Source organism: Oncorhynchus gorbuscha, linkage group LG15 (assembly GCF_021184085.1).
Source record: "Oncorhynchus gorbuscha isolate QuinsamMale2020 ecotype Even-year linkage group LG15, OgorEven_v1.0, whole genome shotgun sequence".
Classification (NCBI taxonomy): domain Eukaryota; kingdom Metazoa; phylum Chordata; class Actinopteri; order Salmoniformes; family Salmonidae; genus Oncorhynchus; species Oncorhynchus gorbuscha.
The window spans coordinates 64,731,945-64,745,215 of record NC_060187.1 but is presented as its reverse complement, the minus strand read 5'-3'; the positions used below and the strand labels follow the sequence as shown (position 1 = coordinate 64,745,215).

At 43.3% G+C, this 13,271-nt stretch overlaps 1 protein-coding gene across 4 annotated transcripts in view; it reads right to left on the bottom strand.

The window, feature by feature from the left end:
• LOC123997764 (semaphorin-6D-like) overlaps positions 1-13,271 on the bottom strand; it is a 132,333-nt gene that overhangs the window by 50,318 nt on the left and 68,744 nt on the right. Inside the window, exon 4 of one of the 4 annotated variants that reach the window (XM_046302296.1) lies at positions 9,088-9,110. The exons of the other annotated variants lie outside the window; for them this stretch is intronic. The gene's annotated coding sequence lies outside the window, so the exon portion shown is untranslated. The remainder of the gene's footprint in view (positions 1-9,087; positions 9,111-13,271) is intronic. 4 annotated transcript variants of the gene reach the window in all.

The window sequence follows — 13,271 nt, the reverse complement described above, 5'->3', positions numbered from 1 at the left end:
CAGTGCAGAAATAAAGCCTGTCTATCAGCGCATCGGTGCCAGAATGATTCTGAAGGACAACAATAATTATGCTCACTGGAGAGTGATGAGAAATAGAAGAAACAAAGTTTACAGTTATTGGAAACCTTGAACTGTACAGTAGGTTTAATAACTAATGTTCTAACATAGCGAAAGTAACAATTCAAGAAGGAGACAGAGTGTTCTTTGCTATTTTCTTTCTACCCTTCTATACCATGGCATTACAAGGAGAGGTATTGAGACTGAGCCCCTTAGAAACGGGGTCAATTAAGTAAATAAAATGTTTTAAAACATGTATGAGAGCAACCTTTCTTTAAGGCACTGAATGGTGCTTGAGCTGAGGACTGCTGTGATGATGCTCTCATGATGCCTTTGTATCCGTCTCCATATTTAAGGTGGGGAACAATGAGAGAATGCGACATCTCTATTAACAGAAAGCTCTTTGATCTCCATCTTTCTCTATGCTCTCCAGCAAATGGATCCTCCCCAGGCACCAATTAGATGGGTGCACTGTTTGCACTTCAATCTCTGCATTCCAATTCTGAAAGTTGGAAGACATGAATTATCGAAGTGAATTTTGAGTGTCACGGTGTTCCGGAGGTTTCATTTGCGAGTGAACTTTAGAGGTAGTGAATTTACTCATCTCAGGCGCATTGTGCCAATTTAATATATATATATATTAAAGATATATATATATATATATCTTTCATTCTGTTTGAAGGACCTGTACCATGTTTGTCAGAGCCATAGATAGAGCCCTTAGGATGCAGGACAAGCACACAATGACACGTATGAAAACATGTAGAAAGCACCTAGTCAAGGACTCAGGCGTAACATTAGAGACAGAGTAGTTGTGAAAGGAAGATAAATAGCGTCCGCAATCACACTGCCGTCACCCACCAGATCCATCCTTGTCACATTACCCGAAAATATCATCAATTAAAAAAAGAAGTGGGTACGCAAGACGGGTTGGTGACAACAGTATGTTCTTTAGCAGCTGGCGCAACCTCTTTAATAAATGAAAGATTTTCCAATCTGAGAAGTCGAAGCTGATGAAGGGACATATAAATCAGGTGAGGAGCGGCGGAGGGGTTCTGGAGACTATGCTCCTCGCTGTAATGGTATTATCATGCCTGCGTGCTTCACTGTTCCTGTGGAGATTAAACACTTTATCATTGTCTTGGCTACAAACAGTCCCCATTCCCAACATGCATCCCATAATCAAACCCCTCCCCATTCAGATCCACCAGGCTGCCACTCTTAACAACACCATCACACACTGCCTGAGGGAGAGTCAGGAGAGAAAGAGAGTGCGAGAGCGAGCGAGCGAGCATAGGGTTATCAGGGCCTCCCTACGTTCGGGGTTATGGTCTCAGTGGATGAACCGGACATCATTAACGCCTTCTCACAACTGATGACATCATCGAGAGGCATCCCCGAGACCCCAGGGGCTTTTTGCTCCATATATCTCATGTTATTGCTGTGGCACTTCTTTCTCAGCTCAAGAAAGTCCATGACCATTGGCTGCTCATACACAGAATGTGAAGTGAGGCTCTTCTCGGTGTGCTGAAGGCTACATTGTGTCAGTCTGAAGTACTATCAAAATGCTTGGGTTGGTAGCGCAGACCTGTCTGACAAGACTATGTCCTGGGGACATGTAGTCTCGCCCTGTTGTGCTGAGAAAGAACCAGTCGCTGTAAATGAGGATGATATCTGTGACCTCGCAGTGCACTGATCTGAAATCAGCCAGGCAATCAATCCTCCCACTCAATCTCAGTTCAGCAGATGTACTGACAGCTCCACACAACATTGAGGGGTTAAGGTGCAAAAACAACAACAGCTAACAAAACAGGCACACTAGAATAACACTATTCATGATTTTTATTTTAGGACATATTTTATGTCTGGATAGTGTATTACAGTAAACAATGGATCTCATGACTCTAGCCCAGACCAGAGCTAGAAGGGCACCAGACCAGAGCTAGAGGTGCACTAGAAGAGAAAGGAGTCATTGAGGAGCAGGACCGGCATACCAGTATGGCGATACTCGTTTGTATCGTGGCAAGGAAACAAAACATGAACAGGATGTAACTTCTTCAGGAAAACAGTCCTAATGTTGGAAACAAACATTATGTTGTCATCCAGAGTAGTCACATTTATTCATTTCCCAAGCTACAGCACACAATATTTTAAATACAGCAGGATTTTAAAGGATCAAAGTGTTTTTGTCTGCTTGGTGTTTTCATTTTTGCCATGGAAAAAATATTACGATGCTGGTATCGTCCCGGCCCTACTAGTTGGTACCAACAATGCTTTCTCTAGTCTACAGATTGTTGACTAAGGTTAAGTATGGGCATGGAGACTGAGGGTTGGAGTGTGTGTGTGTAAGTGTGTCTCTGAGCTGTTAAAGAGAGTCTCTGATCACAGTGCAGATACTGTAGATCCTGCAGCCCTTAGGGAGGATAAGCTCTTATCTTTCGGGCTAAATCCCAAAAGTCGTTAAAGGGGTTCCGGAGTTGCTTAGAAGTCCAACTAATTAGAGTTCAAATCATTTTCGGTAACACTTTACATGACACCTAGCGTAATAACATGTAATGACACGGCCATAACCATGTCATAACAGCTGACATAACTTGTCATAATATGGGCATAACACTGTCATTACACATATTCAGACCAGTTGTGACATATATAGCATTATTTTGTGGCTGGTTATGACACCTACATAAGGCAAAAACATTCCATTACACCATAGCCTACTTGTCCACAGTATGTTACATACAATTTTCAGATATTGACCATATTGAATTATTATTGCGATGGCACACAAATCAGACGTGCACCTAGCCCAATGCTCTGTTGCTGATGACTGGGATGAATGCATAAACAGATTTCAGGAGCAGGACAAGACACCCTCTTTTTAACTGATGACTGACATAAGGGCATGTACGTGATAGGTCTATCTGGCTCATATGATTATGATGGTCATAATGCTTCTTGACAGTGGCATAAAGTGTCTTTTCTACAAGTTATCTAAAATATGATGGCGGAAAAAAAAATGGACAAAATAATTCACGACAACAACAACACTTAGAAAAAAGGGAGGGAATTTTTTTGGGAATAAATGTGGGTTTTGACACTTATGTAGATGTCACAACCAGCCATAAAATAACCCAGTATGTCTACAGTTCACAAAGCACGATCAATGAGTTATCAAGCTAAATACTGTACAATGCAGCAGCCCTTTGTTTCAGATGTATAGAAAACAATAAACCAGCCTGGTCATTCTTGACAGACATTCCGTTAGGGTCGAGATGAGGTGAGAGCCATTGTGTAGAACGCTGCCCACTCTCAAACAAAACAAACAACAGTCACAGTGTGGATCAAAGCGCCGTATGTAGTTTTGCTGTCGAGCCTCCCGCTGCTCCTACGTCCAGGCACAAACACGCATCTGCATTTGTTGTCCTGAAGTCAAAAAGCGAAACGCGGCAGGCACAAAGAGAGACCAGACAAATCCACAGGGCGAGAGTGAGAATGAAAGATGGACAGAAAAACAGAGAGAGTGAGAGAGTTGGAGGAAAACAAAAGCTGTCTGTTGCTTCCAGCGTCCCCCCGACTTACCACCCCCCACTACGAACTTCTTCTCTCCCTCAGCAGCCCTGGGAAGCACAGGAGGTTGGTGGCACCTTAATTGGGGAGGACAGGCTCGTGGTAATGGCTGGAGCAGAATTAGTGGAATGGTATCAAATACATGCCAATCCATTTGCTCCTTTCAAGTCATTATTATGAGCCGTCCTCCCCTCAGCAGCCTCCACTGCTGGGAAGGTATGAGCAGGCAGCCGTAATGGAAAAGATAAGAGACCAACAGGCCCATCTACAACAGGCTAGATAGTGGTGTATGGGTGCCGTTAAGCCTGGGCGATGGTGTCATTAAGTGTGAGTGCGTGATAAATGCACTCTGCTTGTCGTATTTGAGATTCTCATTAGTCTGCGTGCAGGAGGGAACCGGAGGCTATTACTCTTGTGGCTGTGGTGACACCGCGCAGAGTGTGTGTCTGTATCTATTGTCTGTGTTTTGTTGTGTACAAAGGGAACGTGTGTGGCAAATGTACAACTGTGAGGGTGTGTAAAAGAGGTTGATAATAATCTCCTTCTGTGTGTCATGGTGAAATGCTCTGTAGGTGTGTACATACAGTGAGTATACAAGAACATCTGCTCTTTCCATGCCAGACTAACTGCTATGATCCCTTATTGATGTCACTTGTTAAATCCAATTCAAATCAGTGTATAAGGGGAGAAGACAGGTTAAAGAAGGATTTTTAAACCTTGAGACATGGATTGTGTGTGTGCGCCATTCAGAGGGCGAATGGGCAAGACAAAAAATGTAAGTGCCTTTCAATGGGGTCTGGTAGTAGGTGCCAGGCACACCTGTTTGTGTCAAGAACTGCAACGCTGCTGGATTTTTCACACTCAGAAGTTTCCCCATGTGTTTCAAGAATGGTCCACCACCCAAAGGATATCCAGCCAACTTGAGAACTATGGAAAGTATTGGAGTCAACATAGGCCAGCATCCCCGTGGAACACTTTCGACACCATGTAGAGTCCATGCCCGACGAATTGAGACTGTTCTGAGAGCAAAAGCGGGGGCAACTCATTATTAGGAAGGTGTTCTCAATGTTTGGTATACTCAGTGTATATAGGAAGTGAACGTGTGTTTTTGCTTTGTGTGTTGTGTCAGGTTTCTCAAATGCTCCCTTCAAGGTACAGACAGCCACAGCTATAGCAGCAGCCAGCCGCAGAACGACCTGTGGGTCGTCTGGACGTCTGCTCTGCTCCAATCAATACTTGGAGGTGTCCTGTTACCCCGTCTTCCCTAAGCCTCCTCTCGCCACTGCTCAACGGGCAGGCAGGCAGCCCTTTGTTGGCAGTTGTTCATATCAGCTCTGGCTTATCATGGAACATCACAGGAAATGTGAGAACAGCCACGTACAGGTCAGTGACACTTTTAATTTGTCTCGGGTGATAGGGTTTGTCAAACTATTCCTGGGCTGCCTCATCACCGACCCCATTTGCTCACTTAGAGGTTGACTTTCCCCCCTCATGTGAAATGTGGCGACGCTATACTGCTATCTTGACCTTGATGTTGAATTGCATCATGTTTTGAATTGAATTTATTTTCGAATAGGAAAAGTCCTCCGGAATGGAGACGGCATTGTACTGCAATAGAAAGTGGTGCGACGCATTCCGCACAACTAAGAAGGATATGAGAAGAGTTTTTAAAATAGATGCCCTTTGCAGTATCTGCTCTACAAATCATCACGTTAGAAAATTAACGAGCTAAATCTAAATGGAGTGAGATATTTTTAAAGCTATAAGACGACACTATAAACAGGTCCCTGCTTGGTGATTGTGGATGTCTAAGGAGTCAAATTAACCAATATGGTACTGGGGTGCAAATGAACTTTTCCTAAATAGGTGTTCCAAATAAAGTGTGCCAGGATATTAGATTTTCAAGTTGTCATTAAGGTGACATCAAAATAGATTTTAATGGATTGTGTACTTGAAATAACTTTCTAAATATAATATTCATGGTTTACTTCTCAATCTGACCCAGGTCTTACATTGAATTATATGGATGGTCAATATTACTTTGAAAATAACTCAACTCTACATGCTATAAAACAGCTCCTGATAGTTTTAATGTTTATTTACACAAATCTGCCCAACAGACTACATTAGCGCAAAGTCAAAATGTGTAAACACGCAATAAAATGTACATATCATGACTGCACCCATTTTTTCCCTTTTAAATCTTTGAAATTTGTTGTCTGGCATTCATCCAATTCAAATCCATTTGAAACTGTGCACACACACACGCACACACACACACACACACACTTTTAAAAGAACCCGTCAAAACATTCCATGCAGTGCTACGCCTGGACGTTAGGGTTCATAAAATCCCCAAATAGCAAGTGATGCCTTGTAAAGCGAAGGTTGACTTTGCAAGTCGGGTCTCTTACACCATAACCCTACGATTGAAACTGAACTATCGAAACAGACTGACATCTCTAACAAGGCCCAGGGATGGTTACAGCACAAATAAAAATGATCCAATGTTCAAATTGTCTTCCAGAGTAGAAACTATAGCAATATTATTTATTTTGGGAGAGGTAACAATTACATTTGAGTTTATCCTATTAAAAACTACTAATCATACTGTAAAGTAGCTTCCTTTGTGTTGAAATGCCATGTCAATTAAAGTCTGGAAGTAGCAATAGTGACGACTACCTTCCATTACGTTACATCCCTGTGCCATATAAATTTGCCTTGCTCATGGATTTAGTCTCTCTCCCGGGTAGAGATACACTTTCATCTCTGTTATTTTTTTCTTCATTCCTGGGATTGGCAGTGCAGATGTATTTTCTGTGTGCTAAAGCTCAACAGCCATATGTCACCACTGCCCTGTCCATGACACGCACACTTTTAATCAGAGCTCAGTGATGGACCACATTGTGTCCTTTAGACCCAAAGCTTTGAGTCCTGGACTGATACAGCCGTGCTCTGAGCCGGTTGGCTGCCTGCATCCAGTACTGAGCTTCATCACACACATTCCTGGGTAGCAAAAAGTTCATAACTGAGTTACTCTGACCCATAGGAGTCTCATTATATTTACATCTTTTAGTGGCATTTAACAAACTGAAAATATACAGACGATAGAGGGAAAGTCCTCTATCCCTATAGCCCAGGGAACATCAACTAGCAGATGGTCAGGGGGCCGGAACATAAATACAAATCATTTGTAGACAGCAAATTGACCGCAAGAAGCCCAAACAGATACACTACATGACCAAAAGTATGTGGACACCAGCTCGTCGAACATCTCATTCCAAAATTAGGTGCATTAATATGTAGTTGGTCTCCCCTTCGCTGCTATAACAGCGTTGGAACATATAACAGATGTTGGAACATTGTTGTGGGGACTCGCTTCCATTCAGCCACAAGAGCATTTGTGAGGTCGGGCACGGATTTTGGGCAATTAAGCCTGGCTCGCAGTCGACTTTCCAATTCATCCCAAAGATGTTCAATGGGGTTGAGGTCAGGGCTATGTGCAGGCCAGTCAAGTTCTTCCACAACGATGTCGACAAATAATTTCTTTATGGACCTCGCTTTGCGCACGGGTGCATTGTCATGCTGAAACAGGTGAGGGCCTTCCCCAAACTGTTGCCACAAAGTTGGAAGCACAGAATCATCTGGAATGTCATTGTATGCTGTAGCATTAAGATTTCCCTTCAGTGGAGCTAAGGGACCTAGCCCGAAACATGAAAAACAGCCCAGGCCATTATTCCTCCTTCACCAAACTTTACAGATGGCACTATACATTCGGGCAGGTAGCGTTCTCTCGGCATTTGCCAAACCCAGATTCTTCCATCGGACTGCCAGATGGTGAAGTGTGAATCATCACTCCGGAAAACGAGTTTCCACTGCTCCAGAATCCAATGGCGGCGAGTTTTACACCACTCCAGCTAACGCTTGGCATTGTGCATGGTGATCTTAAGACTTGTGTACGGCTGCGTGGCCATGGAAACCCATGTAATGAAGCTCCTGACAAATAGTTATTGTGCTGACGTTACTTCCAGAGGCAGTAACTCGGTAAGGTCAGACAATTTTTACAGGCTATGCGCTTCAGCGGTCCCATTCTGTGAGTTTGTGTGGCCTACCATTTTGCTGCTGAGCCGTTGTTGCTCCTAGATATTTCCACTTCACAATAACAGCACTTACAGTTGACCGGGACAACTCTAGCAGGGCAGACATTTGATGAACTGACTTATCGGAAAGGTGGCATCCTATGACGGTGCCACGTTGAAAGTCTCTTCAGTGAGGCCATTCTACTGCCAAATGTTGGTCTATGAAGATGGCTGTTTGCTCAATTTTATACTCCTGTCAGCAACGGCTGTGGCTGAAATAGCCGAATCCACTAATTTCATTGAGAATCTCAATGTTTGACTAAAACAATATTTTCAAACCTTGCGTACATTTATATATGATCACGTGTTTCTCTATTATGCGTAGGAATGCTTGGGAACAGATTTCTAAAAATAAAGTCACTTGTAGCTGATTTCCTGGTTGTTATGTCCAACAAAATATTATTTTTCATTTTTATTTGTTTTAACTTGCTCTAGCCTCATAGGCAGCCAAGCCAAGGGTGTATGTAGTCAAGTCAATCAAGGTCAGATGTGAAACAGGCTGATGCGGATTAATGTTGACAATAATGACATGATAATGCAGATGGCAGATGAAAGACTTCACCCACACTCATGTTCTAATGTTCAACATCAAATCAGAATTCCTACTCTCTCAGAATGTACTGTACTTTAAGGACAGTGCGCGCACGTGTGCGTGTGTGCATGCATGTGCGCCCACCAATTATGTAGATTTGAAAAGCATTCTAGGTTCACCTCGATGCCCTGCACTGAAAAAGCACAGACAAGGGACAATGTCAAGATGACAAGTGCAAACAGCCAAAAGCTTAAAAAAAGGACTTCCTATTAAAACTAAAGTAGCTATTTTGGATGACAGCCAACTGTCCAAGTAAATCAATTTGAATTTATTCAGGAGTTATCTGAAGGGTGAAAGTGATGTAATTTTAATAAGCAAATATGAACTTTAGGATGATTAAATGAATTTAGATGTTTTCCCTCAAAGTGTACATTATTCAATAGCTGAACACATTTGCATACATGAAGTTACATTCCAAGAAAGCTCAGTACATGTCTTAAGTCGAATGGCAAAAACAAGGAAGTCCCATTACCTTACAGTAGATAGTTAAAGGCAAACCTGCATTCATTAATCTACTGAATTGTCTTTCATTAGTTTAACGTAAAACATTGCAAAGGCTTTAGGACTTTCTAAATCTGCAACAAAACCAGGACTCCTACTTTTAGAGCCAACAAGCACCTTCTGAAATGAGAGCACTTTCAGTATTTATTTAGACCTGGCAAAGAATCACCCTGGGAGGTGGTTTAGTGGGGTATAGCAAAACACAATCAGGAAACCTGAATCTCCTACCTGACTGATGTCTTCATCCAGACCTGACCGTGGGGAGAGGAGGAAAGTAGAAGAGGAGTGAGAGTAGGACAGAGGGTAGTGGAGGTCAGATAGGCCATACATAACTAGCCCTGCTGTTGACATTGTAGAACTCATTCTGTGGTTGTAGAGGCATTTCTCTTCCACTTTGGTGAGAGGATTTATTTACATGTCTCTGCCTGCAGCTTTCATTTGGCAAGATTTTACAGAGTGAGCAAGTCCTAGGGTTTGGGGGAGTAAGGTCTGCAGATATTCTTGTTGACAGTAGAGCTGTTATCACAGAGGGAGTGCTGCTTGTCTCCTCACAGCTTAAGTACTTAAGGGTGTGTGTGTGCGTGTGCGTGTGCGTGTGTGTGTGTGTGTGTGAGAGAGGTTTGGATCGAACCCTACAGCATGGAGTGTCTGAGAGGACACCTCATAAAAAATTCCATGCTGTGTGAAGTTTTGGCCCCTTTAACATTCCATGTGGAAGGAAAATGGCCGCCAAGTTACTTCGAACTCAGCAAAGTACAAAAGCAGAGCATGTCCGTAACTATATATGAGGACACCAAGGGTTGGACCTCAATTTTTTGTATTAAAATAAAAATATATGATTTTGTACACAATAAAGAAAATAGAATATGGGTCAATTACAGGTCAACATCTAAATATTGTTCCTGGCATTCGTCAAAGCTCAGAAGAATAATTTATTTGAACATTCTAATCGCGCCTGTCTTTGCGAACAAGTGGAATTGTGAACAGTGGTTTGTTCATTATGATAACCTGCATCCCCCTGATTTGCCTCCCAGATTTGCCTTTTTAACAGCACATTCACCACTCTCACAAACAGCTAACTCGGCCCTCTTGCGGCACAGGCCGAGGGCAGTTATTTTACTTATTCCACATTTTGTTGTGTTACAGCCCAAATTCAAAACTTACACACCCATAATGAAAAAGTGACATTTTTTCCAATTTTAACAAATTTAATGAAAATGAAAGAGAATTACCTAATTTACACAAGTATTCACACCCCTAAGTAAATACTTTGTAGAAGCACCGTTGGCAGCGATTAAGGCTGTATAAGTCTTTCTGGGTAGGTCTCTAAGAGCTAGACAACCACTAAGGTCTTGCCATAGATTTTCAAGCAGATTTAGTCAGAACTGTAACTCTGCCAGTCAGGGACACCCATTGTCTTTTTGGTAAGCAACTCCAGTGAAAATTTGGCCTTTTAGTTTATTGTCCTGCTGAAAGGTGAATTCAACTCCACCTGTCTGGTGGAAAGCAGACTGAACCAGGTTTTCCTCTAGGATTCTGCCTGTGCTTAGCTGCATTCCATTTCTATTTTATCATGAAAAACTCCCCAGTCCTTAACGATTACAAGCATAACAATAACATGATGCAGCCATCACTATGTTTGAAAATATGGAGAGTGGTACTCAGTAATAAGTTGTATTGGATTTGTTCCCAAACTTGGGGTCAGGGTCCCATGTGGGGTCAAATGAGAAAATCTGTACTAATCTTATCAAACAAGTTAGGAACATAAAAAAGAGGATATGTTGCAATATGAACATCTCCACATGGCCTATCTTCCCTATAGGCCTACATTAAAATGCAATCAAAATGAAAACAACACAGTTGAAAGTTTTCGCTTCGTCGCTATTTAATTCCTTGAGAGGAAGAACACACAGAGGAGATATTGTGAACGCTTCTCCAGCCTAGCTCGTTTCTTTCTCACTCATCTCCACTGTGTTGCCTCCCGTGGTCTCTAAGGACCAGCCGAGGTTGGGGCATTAGCATTCCCACACAGAAGATCCCACAGATGCTCAGGGGAAAGTCCCACAGGATGCAATGATCTGTGGATCAATATCCGGAGCTTAACGCATTGTGTTCACAGAATATTAAGTCATCGTGGGAAAGTTATCCCATCACGCTCCAGGTGAAAAGAGCCAAAGCCCACATTTATCCTAAGCCAGCCAGCCACCCACCCACCCACCACGCTACGGTTTGAGATGATAAATGCAAATCGTACCAATGAACAGAGGAAAAACTACTTTGAGGCAGGAGTCTGTCGAATTACAAAATACGAAAGCTGCATCTGTAAGCAAAATATTGACACATGAATCAAAAGTAAGCAACATGCATCAATGTGCGTTGAAACAAAGGAACTGGATTTATTTGAAGTGTCCACAGGGACTTCGGACATTAAGACACAAATTCGTTGCTCAAATGTCGACAACGGCAACTGTGTAAACAGAACATCTCGTTGTTGACATCCTGACATGTACAGTGCCCATATTGCTGTAAACCCCTGAGTCTCCTAGACCTACCATTAGTCTGACTCGTCTATGTCAAATCCCTCCTTGTCCCTTCTTTTCCAGGGTAGCGGAGCGGAGAGCCTGTGACAGGTTACGCGCGCATCCACTGCACACATCATTGATAGTAATGGGGGCAGGGAGGGGTGTGTGTGAGAAAGTGTGTATGCAGGGGGGTTATCAAGTCAGGATTACACAAGCGGAGCATGAGCTCCGCTCCGCGAGATCAATTTATGTCACCAAATGGCATGACAACCAGTCCCCTCCCAGTCACCATCTGCCTTGTCCCCAAGCCAATTTGTCACAGCACATTCATGTGTGGTGATGCCCTCCTTTAACATTGAGGAAGATGGCTGTGGGGAAAAGAAGAAAGGAAGGAAGGAAGGAAGGAAGTAAAGAAAGGAGGAAGGGGAAAATAGCACTGGCAGCACACTTATTGAGGTACTACTGGTTTGGACTGGTGTCAGAACTTAGTTTGCACGCAACTGAATTAGAATGACCTAATTGAGGTGAACACTCTCCAGCATTTTCTCACGTAAGATGGCGTCATTCTAACGTGACATACAGTTGCCAGGAGCCATCTGTCTAAACAAACGTGGAAGAATCATCTCTAAGAATCATGATGGCCTAACACTAGTTCCTAATTCTCCACTCTCCACTGGCTACTACGGCAATGCTCGATCAGCTGAGCCAACCAGTGAATGGCCATTAGAGTAGGTAGTTTGCCAGCTTGCTGATGAAGTTGTACGGCACCAAAGTTATGTGTCTGACTGATAGCAGGCACTGTGCCTTGCTACTTTGTAACATTTGGCCAATGCCATAACGCTGCAAAAGAGTGGTCAGCTGTGCTGCAGAACTCAGCCCACTAGTCACAGCAGAAGAGAACAGAAACTGCCCTATCATGAAAACTCACTAGTGCTATTAGCTAGAATTTCACCACACTAGCTAACGGTAGTATTCAGCACTGAGTGTGTGAACTTGTTGGAAGCTCTTTAACTTCATATAGATTGATTTGAGACTGGAAAGATGGCGCCGACAGACACGGCAACTCTGCTTCTATCTCCTAAGGAACTTTGCAGTATTTCATTCGGAAAAGCTGACCACGACTCCATTTTGTTGATCACTGCCTACAGACAGAAACTAAAACAAGAAGCTCCCACGCTGAGGTCTGTCCAACGCTGGTCCGACCAAGCTGACTCCACACTCCAAGACTGCTTCCATCACGTGGACTGGGATATGTTTCGTATTGCGTCAGATAACAACATTGACGAATACGCTGATTCGGTGTGCGAGTTCATTAGAACGTGCGTTGAAGATGTCGTTCCCATAGCAACGATTAAAACATTCCCTAACCAGAAACCGTGGATTGATGGCAGCATTCGCGTGAAACTGAAAGCGCGAACCACTGCTTTTAATCAGGGCAAGGTGACTGGTAACATGACCGAATACAAACAGTGCAGCTATTCCCTCCACAAGGCTATCAAACAAGCTAAGTGTCAGTATAGAGACAAAGTAGAATCTCAATTCAACGGCTCAGACACAAAAGGTCTGTGGCAGGGTCTACAGTCAATCACGGACTACAAGAAGAAAACCAGGCCAGTCACGGACCAGGATGTCTTGCTCCCAGGCAGACTAAATAACGTTTTTGCCCGTTTTGAGGACAATACAGTGCCACTGACACGGCCTGCAACAAAAACATGCGGACTCTCCTTCACTGCAGCCGAGGTGAGTAACGTGTTAACCCTCGCAAGGCTGCAGGCACAGACGGCATCCCCAGCCGCGCCCTCAGAGCATGCGCAGACCAGCTGGCCGGTGTGTTTACGGACTTATTCAATCAATCCCTATACCAGTCTGCTGTTCCCACATGCTTCAAGA